This window comes from Odontomachus brunneus, unplaced genomic scaffold (assembly GCF_010583005.1).
Source record: "Odontomachus brunneus isolate Ranch 3 - 2012 unplaced genomic scaffold, Obru_v1 Obru_scaffold_046, whole genome shotgun sequence".
NCBI classification, from domain to species: Eukaryota; Metazoa; Arthropoda; class Insecta; order Hymenoptera; family Formicidae; genus Odontomachus; species Odontomachus brunneus.
Window position 1 is genome coordinate 1,814,196 of NW_022639496.1, and position 11,253 is coordinate 1,825,448.

General features: G+C 33.9%; 1 protein-coding gene across 1 annotated transcript in view; it reads right to left on the minus strand.

The window, feature by feature from the left end:
- LOC116844753 (ras-related protein Rab-37-like) overlaps nt 1–10,150 on the minus strand; it is a 556,153-nt gene extending 546,003 nt beyond the window's left edge. The window contains exons 1-2 of the mRNA XM_032816744.1: nt 9,998–10,150; nt 8,064–8,107 (exon numbers count right to left, since the gene is read on the minus strand). The gene's annotated coding sequence lies outside the window, so the exon portion shown is untranslated. The remainder of the gene's footprint in view (nt 1–8,063; nt 8,108–9,997) is intronic.
- Between the last annotated feature and the right edge of the window lie 1,103 nt (nt 10,151–11,253).

The following is an 11,253-nucleotide window of genomic DNA, read 5'->3' on the forward strand; positions in this document are numbered from 1 at the left end:
TCTCTCTCTCTCTCTCTCTCTCTCTCTCTCTCTCTCTCTCTCTCTCTCTCCCCCTCACTCTTTTTCTCTCGTCGAATTATATTCCAAATAACGTCCTTTCCTAAGAACTGTACATGTTAAAAATATTATAAAAAAATTGCAAAGTTCAAGAAAATTTTGCGTGAGAAATAATAAAATAAGCAAATAGAACTTGCGGATTTTACATAGGAACTTAACATGTTGCGTCTATCATTGTACTTATTACGATTCAGATGCTTAACATTGACAATCTTTCGGGCACTAGGAAATGCTCTAATTGTCTAACAACAATGGATTTAGATAACTTCCATGGATTCCATAGATGGCTTCCATGGATTTAGATAACTTCTCCACTTTAGGTGGCAATCGTTTTGGCCTTGTAAATTTACTATTTCCAATTACCGGTCTTTTTGTAAGGCGAAATTTATCTTATATTGAAGAAGATTTAAATAACCTTGAGGATTGTATCGTTTGTATGCGATAATTCCTACACTTTCACATGCAAAAATTAATATAATATCAATTTTGTATGCACAACGAATTTCTGTGCTTGACTTTTATGAGCTCATTTGTTGGTTTTTCATATCGCAAAGTTTCAATAAATTGCATTGAAAAACATACCACCGAATGCGATCACCATTAACCCCACCTTGTCGTTTACGGGTTAAGTTTTCTTGAGCCTCCCCAGCTACGATGTTAAATCACATTTTTTTTTATGGAAAAAGCAGCTCAAGGGAGGCGTTGCGGCGACAATAGCATCCCCCCTTCCCCCGGCCCCGAAGTGTATTCAGTAGCGCGCAAATATAGAACACATATGTAAGCGGTAAGAGAGGAGAGAGCAAGGGAGAGAAGGAGAGAGAAAAGGGCGGAGAAGTTTACGCACGCGTGCACGCGCGTGTCACGTCGGCACGCATTGGCATCGGCCACGTATGCACACGCACGCACGAGCACGCATATATATCCACGCGCGGCCGCCACTTTTTCTTCCTCCCTCCACCACCCCCGCGACAGTGATCCCGCCTTCTCTCCGTCTGGCTCGCTCGTCCCGAAGGCACCGGACAATTTATGCCCAATTGCACCCTAATTACCGTAATGGCACAACTTGGCCACAGATGGTGCACGGAGTTAAGTAACTGTCGCGGCCCGCGACTGTATACAATCGCTTCAATAGAGCTTCGCCACTAGTATTATCGCAGAATATACATAAACACGCAATATTATCCCTAATGTGGCGCATTCTAATTATGAATTACCCGCAAGCTAGTGAAGTGAGGATTTTTGGTCCTCGCGCTAAGAAACGTTAGGAGCTGAGCACAATAAAAGGAATAAGGAATAGGGAACAGAGAATAAGGAATAAGGAATACTGAAAACAAGAAATAATGCTATTCCTCTGTTCCTCTATTCTGCATTGATGAATTAGGTTTCATGTTTTAATACTGAACTGCAATTTCAGTGTTTCCTGTTCTCTGTTTCCTGTTCTCTATTCTCGATTCCCTATTTCCCAGGTAGTATTTAGTTTCCCAGGTACACACGTTTTAGAAATGTTTTATAAACGTTAGAACCAAACCTTTTATAACCGTTTCCAAAATGTTTCATAACGTTTCTGAAACGTTTTTCATGAGTAAATATGTCCACTCAAAAAACATTAGGTGAAACGTTATTTTTGCGTTGAAGAAACATTTTATAAACGTTTTATAAATATTTTATAAACAATTCATAAATAAAGTTTCAGAGAAGTTCTTGTTAAAACGTTTCTTATTGAACAGAGAATAAGGAATAAAGAATATTGAAAACAAGAAATAACGCTATTCCTTTGTTCCTCTATTCTGCATTGATGAATTAGGTTTCATGTTTTAATACTGAACTGCACCCTATTCTCTGTTTCTTGTCCTCTATTCTCGATTCCCTATTTCCCAGGTAGCAGACACACGTTTTAGAAATGTTTTATAAACGTTAGAACCAAACCTTTTATAACCGTTCCCAAAATGTTTCATAACGTTTCTGAAACGTTTTTCATGAGTAAAAATGTCTAGTCAAAAAATATCAGGTGAAACGTTATTTTTGTGAAAAAAATCATTGAAGAAACGTTTTATAAACATTTTAAAACGTTTTATAAGTGTTTTATAAACGATTCATAAATAAGGTTTCAGAGAGGTTCTTGTTAAAACGTTTCTTATTGGTGCTTTACAGTTCTGAAACTATAGATACTTTTAAGAAACGTTTCGGATACGTGCTACCTGAATCCTTATTCCTTTTATTGTGCTCAGCCCTTATAGTTGAATACACGAGATTTAAACAATTGAGCAATTTTAATTGCCTATGTTCTTTCATTGTTCTTGATACAAAAAGGAGTTTTCCGAATGATTAAATAAAAAAAACCAAATTGGAAAATTAGTTATTATACAATCCGGAAGCTTCTATAGCGATGCAGCGGGGATGTCATGTTTTGTACTAGTCTGTACTTTGACATGTATATATGAAAAAGTTCTAGTTCAAAGACTACAAAAGAGTTACTGAAAGAACCACTCGAAAGGTTTAATAGTTTCACGTTCTTATGATATTAATCTGTTATAATACGAATCGTACTAAAACCTTTCTTTTTTCAGAATTTTTACGCGGTACAGAAACTTTCACCACTTACTTATTTGGCTATATTTGGCTATAACATAACCAAAAATAAGTAAGCGACACAAAACTTTTCTTATGTGTTATATTTAAAAATGAAAAAAATGAAGAAATATGTAAAGAAATATAACAAAAAAATAATTTTACACTTAAATATACCGAGATCAAAAGGATGATCCCGTAGAGACGTTGCTTTTTTGTTACATGGCAGGTAATTGAAATAACTCAATTGTGCTTAAATCTCGTATTTCCACCAACTATAACGTTTTTTAGCGCGTGAACGGAAAATCCTCATTTCACTAGCTTGCGGGTAATTCATAATTAAAAAGCGAGTTTTTCGTCTAGTTTCCATTCAGTTACACGAACTAAAATACTTTTTTTGTGCAGGTAGCCAATCGCAACATGTGACGACAGCCGCGTGAATAGGCAAACAAATGGATATCGATACAATAGCGCGATATGAATAATACATGTTCTAAAATCATCATAATCTGTGGATTCAATTCTCGAGACTACCTAAGGTTGAAAATGTGCGTTCTGCATACATTTTCATATCGTCGCCATATTCCTCTTATGTTGTATCAAATACTTTTTTCAAATACTTCAAATTATAACTTAAATATGTCGCCGACATATTCCTCTTATGTTGTATCGAATTATAACGTAAAACGCGATTAGAGTAAATTAAATGGCATTTGATCGAAAGTTCTTGGTGGGCGCTCTAGTTACTCGTAAATTTTACGAAAATAAACGCGGCAATAGACATCATGAGGGGTTGCCATAGCAAAAGTAATACTCCAGGAAATCAGGAGCTTACCCTTCGGCACTGTTTGATATTTAATGAGACAATCACCGAGAACGCGGGAGGAACGAAGAAGGAATTCTAGTTGTTCTGTGTGTTGTGTGTGTTGCACCTGATTAAAAATTTACTATATATAAGGGAAACTGATTTCTTGTAATATATCCCATACCTCAAAATAATATTAACATAATAAATATTAATCTTTCTGTTAAAAAAAACCTATTAATGTGTTAAATTAATATGCCAAGGGAACAATAGTATAGTTATAGTAGCTTTAATAGTACAATAAATCTTTTGAAATTATATTTCTTCTTAAAATTTGCTCGTTTGCCAAAAAGTGATATGAGATTTTAAAAGAGAGAAGACACATATAAAGAAAAATTATTCACTTTTTCTTTTTTTTTAAGTAAGAGTTATCTTCGACAAAGAATATTTCCTTGTTAATAGTCTTAAAATGTACTCATCATAAATTTAAAAAACTCATTATCATATAGGAGAGACTTGAGGCTAGTTGGCTACCAGAACAAGTTGGCAAAATCGATTATTTCTACTGTTCTTTAACAGATTTTAGAATCAAACAAGCAAGAATTTTAAAGCTATCTTTGACATGTTTAAAAATCTTATTTGCTTAATTTAGTAACTTATTAAAAAATAGTAAAAATAATCGATTTTGCCAACTTACCCCGCAGCCAACTAGCCCCGGTCTTCTCTATTCAAGAGAATTTATTCTCTTTACAAGAATATTATAAAACTTAATCAAAGAAAAAGTTGGTTTGATTATATATAGTAAGTAAACCGAATTTCCGTCTTGATTTAATGTTAAAAATATATTATACGTAATTATTATAAACAGTATTATAAATAATAATTTTACATTCTTAATTGAAATGCTAAACTTTACTAGAATTCAGAATGTATTTCAAGTATAAATTTAATGCTCATGATGAACTCATGATAGATTTGCAGATATATAGAATGTCCTACCCTCTCTTTCGCAATTTTTGTGGAAACATAGAATAAATTGAGATGAACACAAAAGTCTTATACTACTTTGCGATATTCGCAATAATAATTCAAATACTAATTAAAGAAGATTGATGAATGATTATGCGCGTAGATGAGTTGTAGTGGCGATATGTACTGTCATGTACCTGTATATTAGCTCAAATTGAACAAAAAACTTTACTTTTTTACAAATAACCACGTAGATTTTTAGTTATTAATGAAAGAAAATACATGATTGTACACGATAATATACAAATCTTCTGTAATTAATATCTAAAAATCTACACTGAGAGAAAAAAATAGTTGGAATAACTATAATCTCACTATATTTTATAGTTCGTTTTGGCCTCAAACATATATTTATAGTTCATCTAAACATGAAGATATAGTAGAATGAATACAGATTTATAGTCACCATCTTATTACTCTATATATATGGTAAAGCACCTTTTGGGAATATAGTAACATGTACCTATATTTGCCAAATATTCCAATTGTATTGACTATATAAAATAGTTAATTTCTCTTACCATTCAATATTTGCCACCTTACCATATTTTTTATTTCAAATAATTATAATTCTTGGTAAAAATTTTACACAGGTCAGTTATACTATACTTATATTGTAAATATTACAAATATTATGGTAACATTTACTATAAAAATTATATTCCTAACTATAATATTTTTACTATGCCATTATAGTTCCAAATATCATACATTTTTCTCTCAGTGTAGATGGTCATTTGCAAAATGGTAGAGAACTTTTTTGTTCAGTTTGACCTAATATATAATATAGTATGACCTAATATATAATATATAATAAAGTATACAACGCCATTATAGCTTATCTATTATATCGCGCGTGATCATTTACCAATCTTCTTTAATTAGTATCTCGAGATTTATTGCAAATATTGCAAAACAGTGTATGTATGGGACTTTTATGTTCACCTCAATTCGTTTTACGTTTCCACAAAAATTGCGGAGGTGAGTCTGGGACACCCTGTATACTTACGAAATACTTGAAACAAATCAAGCACACTGAGAGAAAAAAATAGTTGGTATAACTATAATCTCCCTATATTTTATAGTTCATTTAAACATGAAGATATAGCAGAATAAACACCGATTTATAGTCACCATTTTATTACTCTATATGTGTAGTAAAACACACTTTGAGAATATAGTTACATCTATATTTGCCAAAGGTTCCATTTATATTGACTACATAAAATAGTTAATTTCTCTTATCATTCAATATTTGTTACCTTACTATATTTTTTATTTCAAATAATTATAATTCTTGGTAAAAGTTTTACATGAGTCAGTTATACTATGCTTATATTGTAAATATTACAAACATTATGGTGACATTTACTATAAAAATGATATTCCTAACTATAATCTTGTTACCGTACCATTATAGTCACCATTTTATTACTCTATATGTGTAGTAAAACACACTTTGAGAATATAGTTACATCTATATTTGCCAAAGGTTCCAATTATATTGACTACATAAAATAGTTAATTTCTCTTACCATTCAATATTTGTTACCTTACTATATTTTTTATTTCAAATAATTATAATTCTTGGTAAAAGTTTTACATGAGTCAGTTACTATGCTTATATATGTAAATATTACAAACATTATGGTGACATTTACTATAAAAATGATATTCCTAACTATAATCTTGTTACCATACCATTGCAGTTCCAAATATCATACATTTTTCTCTCAGTGCAGTATGTACTTTCTTTGTAATGCCGCAAGTGTCGCTAAACTGCATTGAAATTTTGCGAAAGGAGACATCAGAACGATAACTGTGCCGCGTTTTCTTTCATCTCCGCCACCCCCACTGTCAGAGAGTCTACATTCGCAGTTATTGGATATTCATTAATGTCACATCTCGATAGAGCGACGCGTCAAGGTGCGCGACGTACAGCGCGCGTCCCGCATCCGGTCCCGAAGGAAACGGCGCACCGCAGAAACAGTTCCCGCGAGGGAGAGCTGTGAGCCGTTATCGAGTTGCGTTATACGCCAAATTAAAGGGACACGGTGAAACGCTATGGGGTCGTGCTCGTGGCCACGCCTCGTTCTCAAGCTCTATTACTTCTCTCCCTCCCGACGTGGACAAAAAGCCGATTTGTCGCAACGCCGTCAAAAAAAACAACGACGTGTTTCATTAAGTATTCATTTCGCTGCTCGCGATTGCGACGTGAAGAGTTAGAAGTCGAAGGCTGAGTCGTTCTGCGACTATAAGAATATGCAGATTTTCAGTGAATTCTTTTACCATGTCACTCTCTCTATTTTTTCGATTAGTATCCGGTTAAATACATTCTACACTTTTAGTTCTATATTCGACACACGTTTAATAAAAATATACTTCTTTTTCTAATTAATATTTCAATAATAAAGAATGCAGCCATAGACATTTCGCGTTCCTGTTTCAAAAACTTTAAATATTCCAATTAAGAATACATCGATCTGAAGCTTATGTTGAGTAGATTAAGAATAGTCTCGATATTATATTTTCATCGTTATTTAGAAGATAATACTAGATAAAAGTAGAAACCATATTAGTTGTTTATTGAGATTGCAACTTTTTGTACTATGAGAATAATATTGAGATTTTATATTCTTAATCTACTCGTCCTAAGCTTAAAATCGATGTACCATTTATTGGAATATTCCAAATCTTACAAAATCCCATGGAAAAGGAGCGAAACTTGACCGCACTCTTTGTAAAATAATGTTCATTACTGTACTTTATGATCCATTACTTCGCAATTTACGAATTGTCGTTCGCGTAAGTTTCCGCGAGACGAGCAATTAAATGTGTAAAATACGTTATGTATACACAACAGAGTTTGTTGTCAATTAGTCGAAAATAAGCCTAGACGCGGGAATCTGAATGTGAAACAGGATCCGTTACTCTGAAACAAGTCGCATCACGCATTCCGATGGCCTGTTTAAAAGCGAGCCTCAACTTTCTAATAGCAGATACCCGCGAGTATGCCAGCGAGATACGGGCAAAGCCATCGATATCGCGATAAACACGGTCTGGTCTTCTTATTAATCAAACTTCGTTCGAGCCAACTCCATAATTATATAATTATGCATCCGTGGTGCAAGGTTAATGGTACCTGTCCGACACGTTCTGCCCCCTTATTATCCATCTGCTATTCGAGATCTATATATCTTCTGAAGTGTGAAAAGAAGATATCGCGGCTTCGACGCGCTCTCGATCGACAATATGTGATTACGAAAAATCAATGCGATATAATTGCTGTTATGTATTAATCGTCAAAGCTTCCACAAATTCAGTTAATTCGTCAAAAATGTCAAAAAATAGATAATAAAATATAAGAATAAGAATACAAAAATATAAGAATAAATTGAATAAAATATAAGAATAAAATCCAAAATTGAAAAAATTTATAAATGTGAAGTCAAATCACATGAAGTGAGTAAGTGAGGACACATCTTACTGGTCTAACTTTAATTTACTTATTACTTTACTCGCAATGAGAACGTATCAAAAATAGTGAAGAACGATCCTTACAATACCAAACCACCGCAAAATAATAAAATGACAATTGACTCACCGATCACTGTACTAATCATCATACTGCTGTCTCAAGAACTGCTCCTGCAACAACAATTTGATATAATTATATAATAAACTTACATTTACTAGTATTATATAAAAAAATTGTAAAAAATTGTAAAAACATTGTTCATATTTTTTCTAACTAGGTTATACTAAGTTATAAGGTGACCAGATTTCTCAGCTCTGAACTCAAGACACTTCACAAACGTGTGAAGCGGGGGGAAGGGGATAAAAAGATCCGAAAATTATTTGACAATCATTGAAAATGATGACAAGTCAGTGTATACCGAATAGCATTCGAAAAAATTCGGGACAAAAGGTGAAAAATCGGGACGTCTGATCACCTTAGCTGTATGTGTCGAGAAGGGAGGAGATTACTCCGTAATAATGTACTTACGATATGTCCTGACGACCGCACGTCGTTATTTTCGACACTCTAATACTTATTTCCGTAGGAGATTTACAGGACACAAGTGAAAGACGTATGGAATACGGAGCGTTGTATCCATGGCAGTTACTCGGCATGAAAAGGTCGGCATAAAGACGCGCGCGCCGTCAATCACGAACACCAAAAGTTCATTGGCGCGCCGAAAGTGCCAAAAGTGCAAGAATGTGAACGCGCCAATGATGCGAACGAGATCGCGCGTCTACAACGACGCTATCTCTACGGCGGACGTCTTAATCACTTGCTCAAGTTACTAAAGGGCTGAGTACAATAAAAGGAATAAGGAACAGAAAATAAGGAATAAGGAATACTAAAAACAAGAAATAACGCTATTCCTCTGTTCCTCTGTTCTGCGTTGATGAATTAAATTTCATGTTTTAATATTAAACTGTTCCCTGTTCTCTGTTTCCTGTTCTCTATTCTTGATTCCCTATTCCTTATTCCTTTTATTGTGTTCAGCCCCTAACCATTCTAGACCAATCGCGTTCGTTTCGCACTACGAAGTTGTCATCGTGATTATTCGATCTAGACATTGGTAATGAATCGCGCGAAATAATTGATCTTTTCGCACCAAGCAGCAACCATAGGCATACATCGATCCACATCGCTCCGCATTTCTCGCGTCTATTATCTGTCGAAAGTGAATCTCGCGCGTTAATAAGTCTCGGGAGTGTCGAAAATAACGATGTGCGATCGCCCGGGCGTATCGTGAAGACGTCATTTGTAAGTAATCTTCTCGTTCCTCCTCGCGGTATATGTAAGGTAGCCAGATTTCCCAGCCCTGGGAATTCGGGACACTTCATAAATCTGTGAAGCGGGAGGCAGGAGAAGGAGGGTGAAAAGATCCAAAAATTATTTGACAATCATTGAAAATGATGACAAATCGGTGTCCCGAATAGCACTCGAAAAAATTCGGGATAAAAGGTGAAAAATCGGGACGTCTGGTCATCTTATAAATTATGTTAATTAAACCCCCCTCTCTCTTCTTCCTTCCCTGACACTCAGTCGAAGTTGTTTTCGTCCCCGTTTATTTACATTCTGTAAAACTGTTTATAAAAATCTATAAAATATATTAAATATACTTTCAAGTCTACAGAATAGAAATAAAAATATACAAAAATGATAGCAAATATTCACTAAAATATTTCGTTTGATTGTAAATATAGATATGCTTAATTTTATCCAGTCACGATAGAAAATATTAATAGAAAATTTCGAGAGGCTCAAAAATTTACTTTGTTATTATCAAGTTTTATCTGTTTTCTATGATATTATTCCAATTCTTATGAAACTCAAAGAAAAGTATTTATATTCTAAAAGGACTATCTCGTGATTTTGTATCCATTATTCCTCTCAAGATAAATACTAAAAAAAGCACACGAATAACATACCTCTAAGGCCATATAGCTCTGGTCTCCCAAACCATAATAAATGTTTTTTCTTTATGATAAATGTTTATTCTTTAGATAAATGTTTTTACTCACCAATCATTTCCTCATCCTCGCCCGATCGCAGCTGCATCTCGCCTTTTCATCGAAATTTTCCAACTTTCACTAACATGTAATTACACGAATACGAGACAATTCATCAAATATAATCAATTACAGTAAGAAAAAATACTTGAAAATTTATTTGTAGGATATAAAGTTTATTTCGATGAAATAAAGCTTATTTCTGTGAAAAGAGGCTTATTCCCGTTAATAAACTTTATATCCCACAAATAAATGGTTAAGTATTTTTTTTTCAATGCACTGAAAACAAGATAAACGGAAATTTATCTGTGGAACTATAAAGTCCAGATAAAGAAATAAACTTTATTTCGCAGGAATAATCTTTATATCCCATAAATAAAGATACAAATCATCGGCTTAATTAGAAAGCCTTCTAACTCCATTTCTGGACATAATTGAGATACTCATACCATGCGATTTGTCTTGATAAAACAAATCGCATAGTATAAGTATCTCAATTATGTCAAAAAATGGAGTTAGAAGGTTTTCTAATTAGACCAACGAAGTGTTCTTTTCTCAATGTGTACAGCCACGATTAATTAACGCGGTGTAATGACCACACGATGTTTCATTCGGCACTTCCAACGTTCGCGGCGCGTTTCACTTTAAACGAGTAGAATATGTCAATAAGTGGTCTGTTCTTTGTAACTGAACTGGTTGCACCAATTTGCACTAGTTCTCTTTCTCTCCTTTCTATACTAAGTCACACACTGCAAATCCGAATGTGTTATTTTTAAACACATAAGTGTGTAATTAGCTGAATCTATTTTTACACGTTTCTTACCGTCTCAAATCGCGTCATTTAACACGCTCAAACGTATAAAATTCTAATTTATACATTATAAACGCATTAAATGACGTGATTTAAAACCGCAAGAGACATATGAAAGTAAAGATATAGAAAACAGGTACCACCTCCGATCAGCCTGATCTTGACATTTGTTGTTAAGGACATGGTTGAGGCCTTGAGTAACAATCAAAAGGTTTTCCTCGCTCGTTGTTCGTTAAAAAGTTACTAACAAAAAAAGTTGCATCAAATGAATGTAATTTTTGGACAACGTATATACAAAAACATCGAATTTATACGCTAGGAAGGTGCCTGCTACACACGCACACACACACACACACACACTGCTCGCCCGTTCGGGCGAGCTCGCAGTATGCGCGTATGTTTTTATTATATTTGAAGTTTTATAAATAGAAAATAATAAAAATAAAAAAGGTGCCTA